A 21,070-nucleotide genomic window follows, 5' to 3' on the forward strand; every position below is an offset into this window, starting at 1 on the left:
ATCAACATACAACCAGGACAGAACTGGCCTGAAGGAGAGTGCAGCTATTGATAAAAATATAGAATACTCTGGGATGCTGGAATTTATAATGAGATCGCATATTCCAGATGTACAAGTATTACAAACATAATGCAGGGTGTCCAATTTATCTTGACCACCCTAAATAACTGTTTGCCTCGATGAAAATTACAAAATGTTTCAAGCAAATGTTCTTTAGCCGTCAGGGAGACTTCAATCAGCATGACTGCCTTCGTTCTAGCTTTGTTTTTTTACAAAGATGTGAACAGCGGTATGACTTTTTTAGATGGCACCCTGCATATTGCCGGCCGCGGTGGTCTCGCGGTTCTAGGCGCTCAGTCCGGAACCGCGCGACTGCTACGGTCGCAGGTTCGAACCCTGCCTCGGGCATGGATGTGTGTGGTGTCCTTAGGTTAGTTGGGTTTAATTAGTTCTAAGTTCTAGGAGACTGATGACCACAGATGTTAAGTCGCATAGTGCTCAGAGCCATTTGAACCATTTTTAGCCAACCCTGCATATTTTATTCGGTAATTCATTTTCTCTCCTAAAGACCTATTCAAAAATGTCTCACACTGTACCATTCACTGAAACACAACGTTATTAAGTACAACACTGACTTTGAGACCAAGATCACAAACTCTTCCACTTGCTGGAGATGTTAGAAAACAAACGAAAACCAAGTAATAACATAACACAAAATTGACTTTGACTCTTCTGTACCATTGCCCAGTAGTAGAACATTCAAAAGTGCTCAAAGTGGTAAGCCTGGACGCCGATACACCGGTGCACTCGTTGAATAAAAGAATTATTTACCGTTTCCAGTGTTGCCTGCTGAAAAGAATTACAAGCAAGCACGATACGTTCCTGCATGTCCTCTGGAATTGTTAGAATATCCCGATAGACAACGTCTTTAATGCATCACCAAAGAAACGAAGTCCAGAGGATTTAAATCGGGAGACCTAGCAGGTCAAGTAACTGTTTCTGCTCGACCAATCCACCTGGCAGGATATCTTCGGTTCCGAACATGACGTACACGCAAGGCATTGTGTACAGGACATCCATCGTGTTGATACTATAGAATCAGTATGGTTCATAGCAGCACTTCATCCAGAAGAGGAGGAAGAATTCGTCTGAGGAAGTTGGCATACGCTGTTTCCTTTAGACTACCATTGGTGAAATAGGAGCCAATAATTGTAGTACCAAGCATCCCACACCAGACGTTAACTCTCGATTGACTATGATGTTCCATCTGTCTAAGACATCGTGGGTTTTCGCTGGACCAATAATGCATGTTCCTTGTATGTAGCTGTCCTTTGTTTGAGAAGGAACATTCATCGGTAAATAGAACATTGGAGAAGAATTTCCTGTTGGCGAGGATTTGCTGCTGTGCCCACTGACGTAACTGTACACGATTCTGGAAATCATTCCCATGCAGTTCTTGGTGTAGGTGTACATGTTAAGGATGGAACCGGTGACCGGCAATAATACGATGTACACTGGTTTTAGGAATGCCAGTCTCGTGTTCAAGCCATCGTGTGCTCACATGTGGATTCATAGCAACGGAAGCGAGAACAGTAACTTTGGCAGCTTCGTCTTTGCGAATGCTACGAAGATTGCATTGTCGTGGGTTAAAACTTCCCGTTTCCTGAAAGGTCGCAACAAGACGAGAAAACATCCGTCCTTGAGGTGGGCTCTTGTCAGGATGTCGCTCTCTGTACAGTTCCGCTGCCTGCGTAGCATTTTGCCTACCTTCAACAACAACAATAGCAGAAGAAACGTTATGTAGATGCCGTTTGTGGGAAAGACAGCCTTTACTGTATGCTTACTCTACACAACGGTATTAAAAACGACTAAACTACTTTACTAAATGTACCCTACATAAGAAAACATTATTGCAATTATTTTCTGCACACTTATATTCCCCATAGATGACAAGGATTTCTGCCTTTTCTTCGTTGGTGTACGTTATACTCACACAACTCTTCAACTGCCGATGGTTGACGCAATGACGGGTGTGCATTCTACTTATGTTTACATTTGTCCTCTGTCAACGTCATCACGTGAATGTGGACCATTACCCCAAGTAACTACACTAAGCACTGCGAGCGTCATCGTCAGTGTTGTGTTGTGTAATTAATAACGTAGTGTTTCAGTGAATAGTACACTGTGATACATTTTTGAATAGGTCTTTAGGAGAGGAAATGAGTTACACAATTTTAATAGGTCCTTAGGAGAGGAAACGAATTACCAAATAGAAAATACAGAGTGCCATTTAAAAATGTCACACCTCTGTTCATTTCTTTGTAAAAAACAAAGATACAACGAAGGCAATCATCCTGATTGATGTCGCCCTGACAGCTAGAGAACATCTTGTAATTTGCATCTGGACAAACAATTATTTAGGGTGGTCAAGATAAATGAAACAACCTGTAAATATCAGAAACCTTCCAGAAATGATAATCGCCGAACAACAAAGCATTAAAAGTGTTCGTGTTTGAATCGAGAACTACAGAACACCATGCAGCAACGGTGACCGGTACACCACACTGAATGCCCTAAAGTATTCTGCAGTCCTCTTCACCTGGCGAAATAACTACCAACTGTTTCAGAATTTGTCTTTGGAGTCGACTACATCACACTCGATGCACATCTTGGCATTAGTCCACTCACTGGTAGCGCTATTGGTCGTCTCGTCGAAGCTTCTCGATCATTGAGTGGTTCCTCAGTTTCCTTGAACCTACTATCGTCTATTTGAACCTCTGGATCGTTGTAGGATTTCATAAGTAAGACATGGACGACGCCTCTGATTTCTTGTCTTGTTGATGAAGGGTGATAGCCCACAACTTTATAATTAGGTGTCTTCCGACAAGCGAATACAAGATACTGCCAACAGTAGCGCCTTAGTAACTTCTCCGACAGGCATACTATCCATATGGGCCAAAAATCCATAAAAAGTGTCCTCGGCTATAAGTCACAGGCCAGCAGTTCGCTTTATAAGGCTCTCGGGTTTTCTCCTGAAGGTTCATGGTCCATATCCTTCTTTGGTTCTGGTGATAGCCTTTTCACACAATCTCATTGAGTGTCATCTAGCTCAAACGGGAACAGTGTACCCATTGTTGTCCCGGCTTTGCGACCATGGAATGAAAAGAACGGTGTGAAACCTGCTCGCTGCTTCCCTGCATTGTACGTGAGTGTCACGATGGTCAGTATTCTATCGCAATCTCTCTGTTAGATGTCAACCTACATAGCGAGAATATCTGCCAATGTCTTGCTTAAGTGTTCTGTGAGAACATTCATCCGTTGGTGGTAGTTAGTTCTCATTCTTAGGGTGACGTGAAAACGTGAAAAAACCTCTGATGTAAGTCTCAACTGGAAAATGATCTGAGATAATCACACAGGTGGTTCTGTGTTTCAGAATGATCTCTTCTGCAAAGAACTGTGCAATTTCGGCTGTCGTCACAGATATGGTGGCAGCAAATCGGGTGAGATGGACAGTAGCTATTATCCATATTTATGTTTGTCCACTTCGGGAACCTCCGTCGCTACGGTCGCAGGTTCGAATCCTGCCTCGGGCATGGATGTGTCTGATGTCTTAGGTTAGTTAGGTTAAAGTAGTTCTACGTTCTAGGGGTCTGATGACCTCAGATGTTAAGTCCCATAGTGCTCAGAGCCATTTGAGCCATTTGAACCTCCGCAAATGATCGATTCCTATTCCGTGGTATGGAACTGGTCTCAGATACCTCGGAGGTAGCTGTGGCATATATTTCCAATGCTGGCATTACTTACAGTGATATTAAATGCGTCGTAAGTGATACCCAAGTCTGATTCGGTCGGGTCATCGCGAATGCCAGGTGTCCCGCTGATGGAGCGTCGTGGGATTACTTCAGGATAGCTGGCCGTAGATAAGCTGGGATGACGACAAATCATTTCAACCTAAATGGGCCGTAGTTCCTTCTATAGAACGCTCCGCTTTTGTTGGAACTCTTCTTTGCTCGATTCCTCCTTCTTCACGGCGTCTTTGGCTGGATTTTCGCTCTCGTCAGTAGCAGTTTTATTTAATGTGGTTATAACTAAGATTTCATCCACTAAAGGATTCCTCCCAGGAATACGAGGGAATGCGTCTGCTTTTGTATACGATTGTGTCGTCGTACATCTGAATCCTCAGTATCTCGCAGTCTTCCCTTTTTGTAATCATTATATGTCTATTTCCGTAGGACCAAATTGAGTAGAAAATCTCAATTGTCAGGAATGTGTCATTACATGATGTTACAACAGGAAATATGTATAAATTAGATAAAATAAAACTTTCATGGATCCTAAAAACACGACAAGCTATACGCCTTTTCTAAAAAAAAAATCAACAGTTTAACACAGGAATCAGCTTAATATTTCAAGGAACTCCTCGACGGAATACGAGAACTGACCCGTGAGGAAACACTTCAGTTCAGATTTGAAAGCGCGAAAATTACTATTAAGGTTTTTGAATGCTTGTTGTCACTGATAGAAAATGGATGCAGCAGAATATTGCGTGCCTTTCTGCACAAGGGTCAAGGAGATTCAATCCAAATGCAGAATGGATTTCCGCCTACTATTAACACAATATTCTTGGGAATAAGCTGATATTGTTCACAAAAACGACAATGACGAATATAAATATTGAGAGGACAATGTCAGAATACACAAGCAAATGAACAGTCTTCGACAAGACACTCGCAAACTTACATCACTTTTTGTCCGGACCACCCGTTTCTGATCCAAAAGCAGCTTTTGAGAGTAGGAAGAGTTACCTCAAAATATAGTACCATACGTTACAAGCGGATGAAAGTAAGCAAAGTACACTACTTTTACGGTCGAATTATCATTTACTTCAGGCACTGTTGTAACAGTAAAAATGGCAATACTTAGCATTTGAACAAGATCCTTGACATGGGCTTCCCACAACACTTTGGTATCCATCTGAACGCCTAGAAAGCTGAACTGTCCAGTCTCACTAATCATATTCCCATGGAGTGTAATAAAACGTCAGGTTTTGGTTGAATTCTGTGTTAGAAATTATAAACACTGAGTCTTACTGCGATTTAGAGTCAGTTCAGTTGCTGCAGGACATGAACTTACGTCTTCAACTGCTCTATTTGAGACAGTGCGAACGTTACACACGACGTCCTTTACTACCCAAGCTAATGTCATCTTGAAACATAAATAGCTGATAATCACTTGTAATACTAGAAGGCAAATCATTTTTATAAAGAATGAATAGGAATGACCACAGTACTCATACCTTAAGTACCCTCCCTCGCCCCCCCCCCCCCTCTCACCCCATTTAACCATTCTCGCCCAGCCCACACATCATATCTATTTACAGCACTGTGGAGAATGACCTCTTCCTGTCAGTTCTTAAAGTAAGAGGTGAACCATTTGTTTGCTACTGCCAATATATCACTTCTAGACCAATATTTTGTGAACAACCGAAGTCCGCCCCAAGTAGCTGAGTGGTCAGCGCGACTGAACGACAATTCTAAGGGCCCGGGTTCGATTCCTGGCTGGGTGGGATATTTTCTCCGCTCATGGACTGGGTGTTGTGTTGTCCTAATCATCATCATTTCATCCCCATCGACTCTCAACTCACCGAATTGGCGTCAAATCGAGAGACTTGCATCCGACGAACGGTGTGCCCGACGGGAGGCCCTAGTTACACGGCATTTATATTAACACAACCAAGCGCCTTAGTTAAATACAAAAAAAAAAAAAAAAAGATTGCCAGCTTTCAAAATCTTTTGTTTAATGCATCCGGTATCTCACACAAAAAACAGGATGTAGCGTTTTCAACTGTTAAACCGGTTCTAAATCCAGACTGTATATTTGACAGCAAATAATGTGAATTGAAACGATCAATTATCCTTACATACACAAGTTTTCAATAACTTTAGCGAACACTGACGACATAGAAGTAGGTGTAAAATTATCTGCATTATCCCTTTCCCCATTTTTATAAAGCTACTTTATTAATAAGTGCTATAATCGTTCAGGACACAGACCACTCCTAAAGGAAAAATTACAAATATGGCTACATACATGGCCAACATGTGCAGCACAGCGTTTTAGTATGCTGCTAGATACTCCATCATATCCATGGGAATACTTAGTATTTAATCATATAATTGCCGACTCAGTGTCCCCCTTGTCATTATCATCCGGGAGAATTTTAGATATCAGTATCGGAAAGCGATTTTCCAAAAGGCAGTTGTATGATTCCCTATAGGAACTAGGTTTTTCTTTAATTCACCAGCTGTGTTCAGGAAGTGACCTAAAACTGAACCAGCCTTTGTACAACAGTCTTCATGGTTTATGTTTGAATGTCTGGTGGTCACTACTGAGTGTCCTATCGTGATGGAGGTGTAGATTCAGCACATCAATAGCTGTAAGGAGAATGCGATTTTTTTTGTAACGTGCTAAATTATGTCCGCTATAGTTACTGAGACTCGTTCCAGAACCATGGTCATAAAGTCATAAAGAGGAGACGTATCCAGTACATTGCTCGGTGTCAGACTGTGACAGCAATCTTAATATTTAATTGCAGTTACACTGATACATATGTATCTGGTTCCCACTACCCTTGTGAGTGTAGAGAGGACCATATAAAGCACAGAACAAGGAAGCAAGTTGGCGCTGGAAACAGCATCTCAGCGGACGCCTTTGTTCTGAGCTGGGACTTGCCCACCCTTAGTACACCTGTTCAGAGAGTCCGAGAAAGCTTCTGGTTTATGATGATTTCCGCGAGTGCGGTAATGGGCCGAGTATATGGCGGCAGTTTCCTCCGTCGTCGCTGCACAGTGCTATGTTGAGTACGTGGGATGTATTTGACGGTCTGTAGGTGAAATTTGAAGGGTTTAACTTTTAGTGCAATATGGCGATCTATGCAAAGTATTTTGACCCTGAAAGACTTGTCTGTAGGAAACAAAAGGCGGACAGTACTTCCACACCAGCAGAATCAGTAATTTGGCTCGTAAATTCAGTAAGAACCAATCAGAATGCTCCATTCATTCACAAGACATCCTTTTTGCTGGGACATAGGAGCCTCCAGTGACAGGTTCGAAGAAGATGGGTGGGTGGGGGGCAAGTTATCTACGGAAAGTTATGAGTGTAGGGAGATGTATTATTTGTTCAGGTTTTCAGAGACCATCCATCCCCGGCATGATGCTGTCCTTCATCCCACATTATGGATTCGTTCTGATTCTTTTGAAAAATTCAGATATCTTACGCCGTTGTAAGTTGTTAAGGTTTCTTTGCTCATTCATAACTGACACGACTTTTATCCGATAGTCCTCCGATAATTGAGCGGTATGTTAGGATTCTTACTCTGACGTCTTCTTCTTTTCAGTAATGCGCTTTATATTATTTTATTCAAAGAATCACTGGTATTTTGGTTGAATGACTGTCGGCAGATTTGTGACCAGTATCAACAGATTTTCATAACTCTTGTGACTAATTAAAACGGTTTGCCGGACAAGAACTCGAACCTGAATCCTTATCTCTGGCTGTGTGCTTCGCTGTCAACTGTCCTCACCACTCATTCCACAGAACACATTTTTATCAAAGTTCAAAGAGGATTTCGGACTAAGCAGAAGTTCGAGCACGATAGCTAATCACGGCAAATGACACCCGTTACTCGTTCTGCGACGCGTTTTCGGGTACCGAAAATGGTAGCACATTATCCATGTTCAGAAGCTGAGTGCTAGATCGAATATCGGTTCGACAAAAGTTTTACCGAGCCACAAACTTCCATTCCAGAAGCGTATTCTCTACCAAAGCACAAAAGCCCATCTCAACTTAGCCAGTATTAATAAGTGCTGCAGATACCACTGCTTAGCTTCCACTGTCCAGTTCACACTGGACGGCAGGCAAAGCGTTCCCAGCCTCGTCACGCAGCAGTTGGGCGAGACGTAGTGACAGGGATCGGAGCTCACGCGGCCGCTAATCAAACTTGCCCACCATAGATCTCCGGTCACGCGGGAGCGGAGGCCTATCTGGCGCCCCCTGGAATTGGATCTTACCAACTGTGAAATTGCTCCGGATGTCTCAGTTGTGACAACTCCCACAGAACTGCAGCGGACATACGTCAGCCTCCTGAGTGTGGATCATCACCGCTGTGCAAATTGCCCGTCGGAAGCTTGCACGTGACGGTTCCTGATTTGCAGGAGATATTAACGTTAGTAGCTATTACGTATCATTGTCTCGGTTTGCAGCCTTGCTATACCCTTCACGATTAAGTGTAGCTAGTTATCGGAAAAGGCGTCAATCCCGAAGAAGATAAATAGTAACAATGTGGATAACTGGGCAACTAATTGTTAATGACACACAAACAATTTGCCCTAATAACGATCTAACAGAAACACGTTTAATTATCAAGTTAAAAAACGATCACTACGTTGCGTTGCCTGTGGCTTACGATGTAATTGCAGTCATTTAGACGAATTCGTTACAAGTTATGATACTACAGTTTAGTAAAAGTTTAATTATTGAGTGATAAAATATGTTCGTCAGTCCGGAAGGGACAGTAATTTTGAAACTGTGTTTGATTGAACCCTAACTTAGGTAACAATTAAGATAAGTTCTTAGGCGCTTTGGGTTACATTACACGACGAAGCTCAGTTGAATATGCAATGTATCACAGAATTTAGGTGTTCAATTACATTATTTTCGAGACATTAGAATTATTCACAAGCAAAGCTGGCAGAGTTATTGTCTCACTCTTCACGATAAAGATTAGCAAGTGTAACAAGACAATAATGATCATTGACTCTGAGTCAACTAACCAGTCTTCCACATGATCAAAATTCATTGCAAAAAAACATAATTATCAAGAATAAATGACATCACAGACACAAGAAATCTAATAAGGAAATGCTGACATACGACACTCAAGATTGATAAAGGAATTTAGTAGAATTTAATACATGATCAAAACTTAAATAATGTATCAGAATAAGAGAATTTGCTTTAGACAGTTAATTAACTTGTTTCAAAGACTTGTTATTAAACAAAAGCAGTATCAGATTCTTTAATGTCTTTGATTAACCACTTTATCAAAGCAAAGAAAAATTTTACTTAACTTCCTGGTACACTCAGTACTTTCATAATAAAACCTTTCCTTCTTTTTACAGTGTGACATCCGGTTTTTAGGATGATGGGAAAATGATGTTGTTTGTGGTAATAACGAATTACCCACATAATTAACATAGCTATAGGTTTAAAGTTTTACTGACGCAAAATGCACTACCGCCCATTAAAATTGCTACACCAAGAAGAAATGCAGATGATAAACGAGCATTCATTGGGCAAATATATTATACTAGAACTGATATGTGATTGCAATTTCACGAAAATTGGATGCAGATTTCCTGAGAAATCAGTAGCCAGAGAAACCACCTCTCGCCGTAACAGCGGCAATCATACTCTTGGGAATTGAGTGAAACAGAGCTTGGATGGCGTGTACAGGTACAGCCACACATGCAGCTTTAACACCATACCACAGTTCATCAAGAGTAGTGACTGGCGTATTGTGACGAGCCAGTTGCTCGGCCACCATTGACCAGACCTTTTCAATTGGTGAGCGATCTGGAGACTGTGTGGCCAAGGCAGCAGTCGAACATTTTCTGTAGCCAGAAATGCCAATACAGGACCTGCAACATGCGGTCGTGAATTATCCTCCTGAAACGTAGGGTTTTGCAGTGATCGAATGAAGGGTAAAGCCACGGGTCGTAACACATCTGAAATGTAACGTCCACTGTTCAAAGTGCCATCAATGCGAACAAGAGGTGACCGAGACGTGTTACCAAAGGCACCCTGTACCATCACACCGGGTGATACGCCAGTATGGCGATGACGAATACACACTTCCAATTTGCGTTCACCGCGATGTCGCCAAACACGGATGCGACCATCATGATGCTGTAAATAGAAACTGCATTCATCCGAAAAAATGACGTTTTGCCATTAGTGCACCCGGGTTCGTCGCTGAGTACACCATCGCAGGCGCTTCTGCCGGTGGTGCAGCGTCAAGGGTAACCGTAGCCATGGTCTCCCAGCTGATAGTCCATGCTGCTGCAAACGTCGTCGAACTGTTCGTGCGAATGGATGTTGTCTTGCAAACGTCCCCATCTGCTGACTCAGTGATCGAGACTTGGCTGCATGATCCGATACAGTCATGCGGATAACATGTCTGTCATCTCGACTGCTCGTGATACGAGGCTGTTGGAATCCAGCACGGCGTTCCGTATTAGCCTCCTGAAACCACCGATTCCATATTCTGCTAACAGTCATTGGATCTCGACCAACGCGAGCAGCAATGTCGCGATACGATAAACCGCAATCGCGATAGGCTACAATCCGACCTTTATCAAAGTCGGAAACGTGATGTTACGCATTTCTCCTCCTTACACGGGGCATCACAACAACGTTTCACCGGGCATCGAAGGGTCAACTGGTATCAGCGGATGAGAAATTAAAAAAAAAAAAGTTGAAATGTGTGTGAATTCTCATGGGACTTTACTGCTAACGTCATCAGTCGCTAAAGTTACACACTACTTAAACTAAACTATCCTAAGGACTAACACACACATCCATGCCCGAGGGAGGACTCGAACCTCCACCGGGAGCAGCCGCACAGTCCATGACTGCTGCGCCTAAGACCGCTTGGCTAATCCCGCACGGCTATAAGAAATCGGTTGGAATCTTTCCTCATGTCAAACGTTGTAGGTGTCGCCACCGGCGCCAACCTTGTGTGAATAGTCTTAAAAACTAATCATTTGCATGTCACAGCATGTTCTTCCTGTTGGTTAAATTTTGCGTCTGTAGCACGTCATCTTCTTGGTGCAGCAATTTTAATGGCCAGTAGTGTGTAACGTACAAAGAATTATTCTACGACAATGACAAGCCTTTTACAGCTATAATTGTCTATGATGACAGTCTTACTTGGAGCGAGATAATTGTTCGGTGGCAACAGCTACTTATTGAATTCTTCTTCCAATTCTGGATAAATTTTACTGTGTTTTGGCAACACGGTTCTCTTAATAATTTTCGTGAAGATTCTTCTTTAAACGACGTTTCACTGTGGCCCGTAAGCTGCATGGTTATCACATCGAAAAAGCCTTGTAAAAGGAGGTGGACAAAAAAGTGAAAACTTCAGATACAGAACACATTATCGTGCTTAAGATGATGTAGGAGCACCGTTGGCGTTCTAAACAGCATTCACGCGCCTCGAAATTGATAAGTACAGCTCGTGTAAGGTTTTCAAGGGAATCCTATACTTCCTGCACGCAGTGGGATGATCTGGTGTAGGTGGGTAGCCACCAGGCACCCTTCTCTTAAAAGTAGGCCACAAAGGCTCAATATTATTGACATCTGGTGACTGCGGTGGCTGTGGGTGATCTGTCAGTTCATCCTCGTCCCCCAAAAAACCAGTTCTGAGCTTCGTAAGTTGTGTGAACAGGGCCCCTGTCGTCGTAGAACACAGCACTGTGGAGCAAACACTACACAACGAGATGGATTTGATCAGCCAAACTGGTCCCATAAGCCTTAGTCTCAGTGACGTGCAGAGTAACCATGGAGCTCATCGAATACCTCGATATGGTTACCTAAATGAAGCTTGACCTCCACCCTGATTCCCCCTTGAGGCGTAAACTCGGCCAGAAATTCAAAATAATTTGAAACAAGACACATCCGACCAAATGACTTTCTTCCATAGCTCCATGGTTCTTTTCTTGCAGCTTCATCAGCACGTTTACATAATACAGGCTTGGCATCACTGATGAGCAGTTTTGGAATTCCAGTTCGCTCTCCAGTTCCCTGTTTATACAGCTCTCTTCGTGTTTCTCTGGTCCTGATAGGGTTCGCTAGTGCGACGTCCATTTTTGCAGTGTCTTTTTGCAACTGTCGCCGTCTTCTTTTTCCTCATAACTGTCTTCAATGACTCTCTGTTACAATCACTCGCTACACACAATCGTCCACGTTGTGACTTAGTAGATGATGTTTTCCGTTTTCATCGTATGCTGCATAAACCTCTGATACGCCACTTCTTGAAACAGCCAGTACTTCGGCTTCCATGGTTACGGGAGCAACCACCATACTAACACCGTCGCCCGCATTTCGTGGTCGTGCGGTAGCGTTCTCGCTTCCCACGCCCGGGTTCCCGGGTTCGATTCCCGGCGGGGTCAGGGATTTTCTCTGCCTCGTGATGGCTGGGTGTTAGGTTTAAGTAGTTCTAAGTTCTAGGGGACTGATCACCTAAGATGTTAAGTCCCATAGTGCTCAGAGCCATTTGAACGAATACCGACAATATGTCAACGTTCTAATTCACTTGGCTCCGACATAATCACTCACAACTACACAGAACTCGGATAAACGACTAACACATCCATCGTTTTGAGGTCAGTGAATAAATACCATTCGTTTACAAATACAACAGCGCAACCTGCAAGTTTGGCTAATATCTACATTTATGTTCAAGCATGCAGTTCTCTCGGCGTTTCCATATTGTTGCTCAATCCCCCTATGTCGTCACCATATGACCGACATAATGCACATAATTTCGGGCGTTTTCCTCTCAGTAGCAGGTAATTTCTGACTAGGACCTCGCTCTCGTACATCACATATGCTAATACTGTGCAGAATATGACTTTGATTTTGTATAGTACAACACCCCTGACATTGCCAGATGACAACTAACAAAAAAATCTCTTTTCACTCATTTACAAGAAAGTCATTTCCTAATACTAGAAGTATTTTTGACAAAGAAATAATGAAATACATAGATTCACGTACTTACTAGACGAGAGTCTCACTTCTTTAGTAGTTTATTTTTTTGCAGAAATTTTTTCCTATAACTCTTAATTAGTCAATTAGTTTGTAGAAACAGTATTGAGGATGAATGTATCCGAGACTGCTATTAACAGCGATTGTTTATGTAACTCTGTACAGAATGAGATTTTCACTCTGCAGCGGAGTGTGCGCTGATATGAAACTTCCTGGCAGATTAAAACTGTGTGCCCGACCGAGACTCGAACTCGGGACCTTTGCCTTTCGCGGGCAAGTGCTCTACCAACTGAGCTACCGAAGCACGACTCACGTCCGGTACTCACAGCTTTACTTCTGCCAGTCTGCCAGTTTTTAACTCTGTACAGTTTTGAAACTCGGTCCCAGAATATGTCACTCGCCCCTCAAGGAAAAGGCCCTTAACACCTGAACGATACAGGTATAACCAACCCCTCGATCTGTCAGAGTTCCCTATGTTGGGAAGCCATACAACACGAATAACTATTAAAAGGGAAAATCGACACTGATGAAACTGTACTATACTGCAACCGAAAACGTTGCACTCATCAGATGCCCATTTACGAGCCGTTTGCATGATAACTGTGAATGTGTCAATTGGAATCACCACTGATTTAAGTACGAAATATTTTCCTAGATAGTTCGTGGCGCCCTTCATCGGTAATTCAGGAATTGAATACGGTACTGGCCCACGTTAGCCTTCATGACAGCTTCCACTCTCGCAGGCATACGTGCAATGAGGTTCTCGAAGGTTTCTTGGGGAATGGCAGCCCATTCTTCACGGAGTGCTGCACTCAGGATAAGTATCAATTTCGGCCTGGCACGAAGACAGCATTCGACTACATCCCAAAGGTGTTCTACAGGAGTCAGGGCAGTATTCTGTGCAGGATAGTCCATTACAGGGATGTTATTCTCATGTAACCACTGTGCCACAGGCCATGCATTATGAACAGGTGCTCGACCGTGACCCGTGAAAATTTTCTTTGAAAATCTTTTCTTAAATAATTTCCTTTATTTACTAGCGATTCATCAAGAACATTAACACACTATGTGAGATTGGAAGTAGTTTCCTAATGCGTAACATGGAAACATATTAAAGTTCAATCAAATGAAATTTTATTCATAAAAGCCTTTTCAAAAACAGATTTAAAATTTATAAGCAGAAAAGCACCCTCGAAATATCAAGTTACAATTTAAAAAATGTGAATTTTATTCCTAAAGCTTTTTCAAAATAGATTTGAATTGTATTAGCAGAAAAGCATCCTCGGAATATAAAGTTACAATTTAACAAATGTGAATTTTATTCCTAAAGCTTTTTCAAAACCGTTTTAAAATTATAAGCAGAAAAGCACCCTCGAAATGTCAAGTTACAATTATTCAGAAGCAGAATAAAAAAATATTTTATTCGGTGCAGTAGGAGCCTTCGGGCTGAGAAGCTTCCGCTCCCTTTCAACACGGCCGTAGTCACGGCAGCTCAAACGACCTCTGAAAAACTACACTGGTGCAAATCTGCAATACTCCAGACTACTCTAAACTAAAATTTTTAACAACTCACTCAAGCACATTAACTATGCACACCAAAAGTGCAGCTTGTTTTTCAAAGGGCTCTTACGGTGGAAGGGTGGCAATTACTATTTAAATAAAACCCATGGAATTCAGACTTACATAAAGACAACAACATGTTCTGCATTACACATATACCGCCTCGCAAGATGATATGCAAGATAAAAACATATTTCTGGAATTCGGTCCTTACCTTAATTCTATAAATTCGGTAACACCGAATCCGGCAAACATGACAGACTCAGTTACTAACGTATGGAAGATTGACAGGGAGGGGGGTTACTAAACACCACGAACCACAGGTTGCTCTAATCCTCCCCAATTCTACAAGGGAAAACGTACCACCCAATTCACAACAACCACCTTCTCATGGGTGGGCAAACGGAGAAGAATGGTGGGTCGACCCCAAAACAAAGCGGCTGGTGACTTCACCAAGAAAACAAGTAGAATTTAACAAGTAAATGGAACAACATATCTCCAATCACTTAACTTCTAATGAAGTGCGATTGCTGGCGAAGAACTGGCGCGGAGCTCCCAACGCTCTCCCGAACCGTCTGCTGCCACCTGCTTCAACGGACGTAGGAAGGCGCGCCGATCTCTTGTCGCATGGCGTCACAGCTCGCCCCTGCCAGCCAGATATCGTGGTTCCGCTCCTGTTGCTGTCTTGTGAACCGCGAAGCCAAAACCCCTTTCTATACGGCGCTGCCCACTGGACTCACGTGGGGACCTCATATGCGCCGACGCTTAAGGCGGACAAGTCATGTCGTGTCTCAGTGTGCGACCAACCAACCGACCAATCCAACTGCCAATGCCTAACGCGTAGACTCAGAAGCGGGAACTCAGCCTCGACCGGGCGACCCCTAGCTGAGTTCTGTTACTGGCGGAGTGGCAAGACTCTCATTTCCTGGCTTTAAGTTTGATCCAAACGATAGCCATACTCGCACTCCGACGATAGACAGACACTGACTGCCCAACACTGCGCCGGCTGAACAACTGACCAGGCTTGCCTCGACTGACCGACTCCCCCACACAGAGCTCATAGCGCCCCTAAAATGCACATGAACAGGCAACCTTTCCGCTTTCACACCAGAGGGAGACAACAAAGCTGCGATTACCACAGCGGCGCCACCGCCAGAAACGGAGAGCGACTGCTTCATACAACGCGCTGCGGCGAGCACTTCAAAACAGCAAATTTTACACCACGGATCATATCGTTTTGAAAGATGCAATCGCCACCCCCGAATTTCTCTTCAACAGTGGGAAGCAACAAGTTGCTTGAAACATCCATATAGACCTGTGCTGTGATAGTGGCACGCAAAGCAACAAGATGTGCAGGCGCCCTCCGTTGAAAACACAACCACATCATAAAACCACCGCTTCAGAATTCTACTATTGGCACTATACACGCTGGCAGATGGCGTTCACTGGACATTCTCCATCGTATCGCCATGTTGTGTACCGTGATTCGTCTTTCCATACAACGTTTCTCTACTGTTCAAATGGTTCAAATGGTTCTGAGCACTATGGAACTTAACTGTTGAGGTCATCAGTCCCCTAGAACTCAGAACTACTTAAACCTAACTAACGTAAGGGCATCACACACATCCATGCCCAAGGCAGGATTCGAACCTGCGACCATAGCGGTCGCGCTGTTCTCGACTGTAGCGCCTAGAACCGCTCGGCCACTTCGGTCGGCTCCACTGTTCAATCGTTCAATCTTTACGCTCCTTACATCAAGCGAGGTGACATTTGGCATTTACCGGTCTCATGTGTGACTTATGAGCAGCCGCTCGACCATGAAATCCAAGTGGTCTCACCTCCCGCCTAGCTGTCATAGTGATCAAAAGTATCCAGACAATTCCAAAAGAATACATTTTTTTTATTGCTTGCATTATGCTGCCACCTACTGCCAGGTGCTCCATATCAGCGAACTCAGTAGTGATTAGACATCATTAGAGAGCAGAATGGGGCGCTACGCGGTACTCACGGATGTCGAACGGGGTCAGGTGATTTGGTGTCACTTGTGTGACACGTCTGTACGCGAAATTTCCACATTCCTATAAATTCCTTGGTCCACTGTTCCCGATGTGATAGTGAAATGGAAACGTGAAGGCAGTTTGGAATTTCTGGGTGACCGTCTGGATAGATGTCTGCATATTACACATTATGGCCCATTTCAACTGTCGGCGATCTCTGTCAGTTAACACCCGAGGTCCGCCTGTACGCTTTTATGCTGTACGTTTCCCTTCACGTTTCCCGTTCACTATCATATCGGAAACAGTGGACCTAGGGATGTTTATGAGTGTGGAAATTTCGCGTTCAGGCGTATTACACAAGTGACACCCAATCACGTGACCACATTCGAAGTCAGTGAGTTCCGCAGAGCGCTCCATTCTACACTCTCACGATGTCTAATGACTACTGAGGTCGCTGATATGGAGTACCTGGGAGTAGGTGGCAGCACAATACACCTATTATCAAAAACCTAAGTTTCTGGGAGTGTCCAGTTGTTTTTGATCACATAGTGTACATATTTCAGATGTAGTATTTTCGATTTGGTCCAAATGTAATTAGACAATAATTTCACCCATGGTCAGTGGTTGGTGTATGTGTAAGATGTATGATGACGCATCGGCCAATTCCGGTACTAATGTAACAACTTACATCTTATATCTGCAGTGCAAGTATGGTCCACGATGGCAAGGGCGTACCCCATCCTCCATGACATCTGACCTGAGTCGTCAACACTTTTCTGCGTGTGGTCATCCAAAAAGAGAAGTGCACACAGTTATCATTGATAGGGACTAGAGAAGCGAGATGTACAGTCTCGTTAAGTTTTAAAGCATATGCATGCTTTAAAGGTATAGCTGAAGAGAGTTGTTCTGACGTTATTAATGAAAGAGTAACTGGCTTGTTTGAAGAACATGGAAAAATGTTCATATCACACAAATGTATTTAATCAAGTTTCTTTACACTAAGGGAATCACTGGAGACTGTAATTCCAACACTTTTTCAGTAATGATATCCACGCGCGAGGTATCTGCGTTGATTTAGCACAATGAATATAGTGCTGACGCATTACATGTGCGCTTATTCTAGACTTGTGACTTTCTGAATAAGCGGTTTGAACAGACACTGTATAACTTTAGACAAAGAAACAAAATTTTCAATTTCGTGAGCTGATTTCTTCGTACATCTTCTACGGTACCTGAGTCACTATTCCGGTTTCTACGTGCCTTTATAATACTTGAATTTCTGTATCATTTCACGTGGTGCTTGTTTTCTTATCCATATTGTTGATTTCCCGCTTCTTGATGCTTGGATATTTTAACCTGTTTTATTTCGTTATTGCCTGTTAATAAATGTTTTAGCGCATCTTAGACGTTCGAGAAAACTTAAGTTTTTCTAGAGAGATTCGTAAACTTGTTGTAGCAGCATCCGTCTTAAGATTTCTGTTACAAGAACCGGAGCCATATTGAGGCGCCTTTTGGATTCTGAAACAAAACCACATAATCATCTTTAAATGTCTGGCAGTTTACTTCAGTAAATTGTTTTTGTTTTGTCTTCAGGTATTTGTTATTACTTTTAACTTTTCTTTCCAAATTTAAAAGTCATTGTGTTAAACACACAGTAAAAGAGATTGAATACTAAGCCGTCACCTCGTCTTACAACGACGAATCCTACTGTTGAATTACTGTCTGTAAGCAGCTATGATTATTGTAACCTCTAAGCTAAATTCTTTTCGCATAGGAATGAATTGTGCTTTTTTAATGTTGTTGTAGACCCTTTTCTAAAACTTTTCTAATGTATGTCACTCGGCTGCAATTGAACTATGAGACCACCAAATCTCGGGACAGTAGAGCTATGCACACCATCTTTGTATGAATGATTTTCTCTTTGGTGTAAGTAAGTGTTCTTGTTGTGAAAGCAAACAGAGTGTGTTACTTTTTTAACCTGGAGCTGTACCGAATATTTTGAAGCTGCAACCCGGGAAAGGATCGCCGCAGGCGACGCGTGGAGGAATTTCTGTGAGCAACACTTCTGCCTTTATTAATAAGGAGGAGCAACCGCAAAACGTTATTACGGTACGATGAGCAACATTTCATTCGCGCTTGCGGAAAGCTACTGTTTCACCCCCTTTTATGTAAAACGCCTTGATCTGCCTGCAGTACCGCGTTGGGACGTTTACTGCGCATCCTAGTGTACTGAATTTCGGCTTTTATCGCGATTGTTACTATCTTTGAATGAATATTTCTTCCATAAGGGATGGTATTATGAGTCCGACTGTTGATTAATACAAATAAAACAGTTTCTGCGTCAGTCACTTGTTTATTTTACCACTGTGAGTTTAAGTGGTTCACACCATCATCTTCAGGTGGATAATTGTTTATTTACATGGCTGGTGTCGGAGTGGAGTACAGATGTATTCTCACAGTTGTGGACAAATGGCAGTGTAGGCTATTTTGCGTCTTTAGAAGGACAGTAGAGTTGTAAAAGGTCTGCATACTGTAGCCTGATATGTGTCCTCTCCACTGCGCATTGTATTTACACTCCCGTTTCATAATGTGCTGTGGAGAGGACATACATCACGCAACAGTATGCAGACCTCATACAACTCTGCTGTTTCTCAAGAGGCAAAATAACCTATACTGCATCTGATCTGCAACTGTGAAAATATGTCTGTACTTTTCACCAACACCAGCCACGTAAGTTAACAGCTGTCTACCTGAAGATGTTCATGTGAACCACTGAAACGCGTACTGGCCAAATAAACAAGTGACTGACGCAGAGATTATATTATTTGTATATCTGAATGATTCCCAGACTGCTTTTGTCACCGGCAATAGTCACCTTTTGTTCACTTGTGGAAATCATCATTTTGGTTCTTTCACGGCAACCACTATCTTGTGAGAAGATTGTTAAGTTCTGACAGGCGTGTCGACAGAAAGGGTATGTATTCTGAAAGGAAAGTGAACATTACTTGATTAGGCACCGCAGTCGGGAGTTTTCAACTGATACAGTGCCCTTCGAATTCAGAATTACGAGGCTCGTCTGTAGAAAACGCTGCCAATTGGTGTACTTCTGGACGATCAAATTACGGACTTTTCTCAGAGGAGGATTGAAATGGTGATATAATTTCATGTTAATATTATACTGATGAAACGAGGCGAGCACATTGAAAGTTAACCTGTGGGGCTGTATATAAATGAATGAGAATGAACCAAAATTTACTTTACAGACAGTATTTATTTTCCCAAAACAAATACAGACATAAATTATGTTAAAAAATGATAGAATACTGTAAACAACTAACAGGTGGTTTAAGACCACAATGGACAAGGATCCTGGGTGGCAGAAGTAAGTCAAGTACTCTAGCTCTAAAAATGTGGTTAACACAATTTGAACTGATCTGACGCTGAGCATCTTCGATTGTTCAAATCTACAAAATTTTCTGTATGTAAGTGCAGCTGAGAGCAAGTGGCGATTGAGATCTGTGCGCCCTGACAAGGTCGGAGCGGCAGTACGTTACCCTGTTTGATTCGTGTGGCGATGTAACTTGCACCACGCTAGATGTGTGCAGCAGAGGCGAGACATGAGGCGGCACCTGTGAATCGATCGCGGCCACAAAAGAAACGTCTAGCGATCAGGCAGACAGATCGAAGTTTACTCTCTACCAAAGCCCTGAAATCACAGTAGATTTCAATGTTTGGCATTACCGTTCGTTGATCGTACCAAGCACAAGTTTGGCTCACTTATACAACAGACTGCTAAGGATAACAAATGTCAAAACTGGTAAATCAAAAACGAATAAGTGTGCCCTCGGCATATGAGTAGTCTGAGATGTTTGAAGTCACACTGTCGGTATGGTAAGAACTTCACCACAGACTCCCCAGTCGAAATTACTCACAAGTTAAGTCAGTCTCAGGCCAAGCCCCAAGCACCAACCACACATACCAGAGCATCGACCAGACGATGCTACCGAGTGCTTCGCACCTCTTCGGAGAAAAAAATCCGTTTTCCGATAAAGAGCACGAACGACACCACCTTCAGGCCGTCTTGAGCAAATCATAGGGCTCTAGAGGCACTAAATTTACCTTCCTATATGATAGCATAAACTACTGCCGAACCAGGGCAAGAACTACGAAACGCGCATCTCTGAAAAAAAAGGAAACATCCGATTACTGGCTTTTTTTTAAATTTGGAGGAGGGGGAAGATGTTTTTCTCCGATGTCACGTTGCTTCCCATAGCAACGATCAAACGTATACAGTCTTAAGGATCTTTGTCTAAATCGCGTGTGCCTTGGAGCTTGTTAGTCCTAGCTATGAGGTGTAATAAAGATTGTATCTATGAATGTTTTTCAGACACCAGAGTTTCTTATACGACCGAGGCGGCCGATGGAAGTCGGTCACAGTCCTATTTGCAGCATCGACAAACACGAAAACTTGCGAAATTTTATCACGCATGGCTCTGCACACAATGCCCAGTTTACGACTCTACTGTGTAGATGTGTCCCTTCAGTCCGTCACCCCAGCCCGGGTTTTGGCTGTCACCAGTGCAGGTACTGCGGCATTGTTCTCGAGACTTGTCTCGGCAAGAGGCTGCTCTGTCTGCCCTGTACAGCTGTGGGCCCGTCCGGCAAGATTTACCGAGGGATGGGCT

This window comes from Schistocerca gregaria, chromosome 2, assembly GCF_023897955.1.
Source record: "Schistocerca gregaria isolate iqSchGreg1 chromosome 2, iqSchGreg1.2, whole genome shotgun sequence".
NCBI classification, from domain to species: domain Eukaryota; kingdom Metazoa; phylum Arthropoda; class Insecta; order Orthoptera; family Acrididae; genus Schistocerca; species Schistocerca gregaria.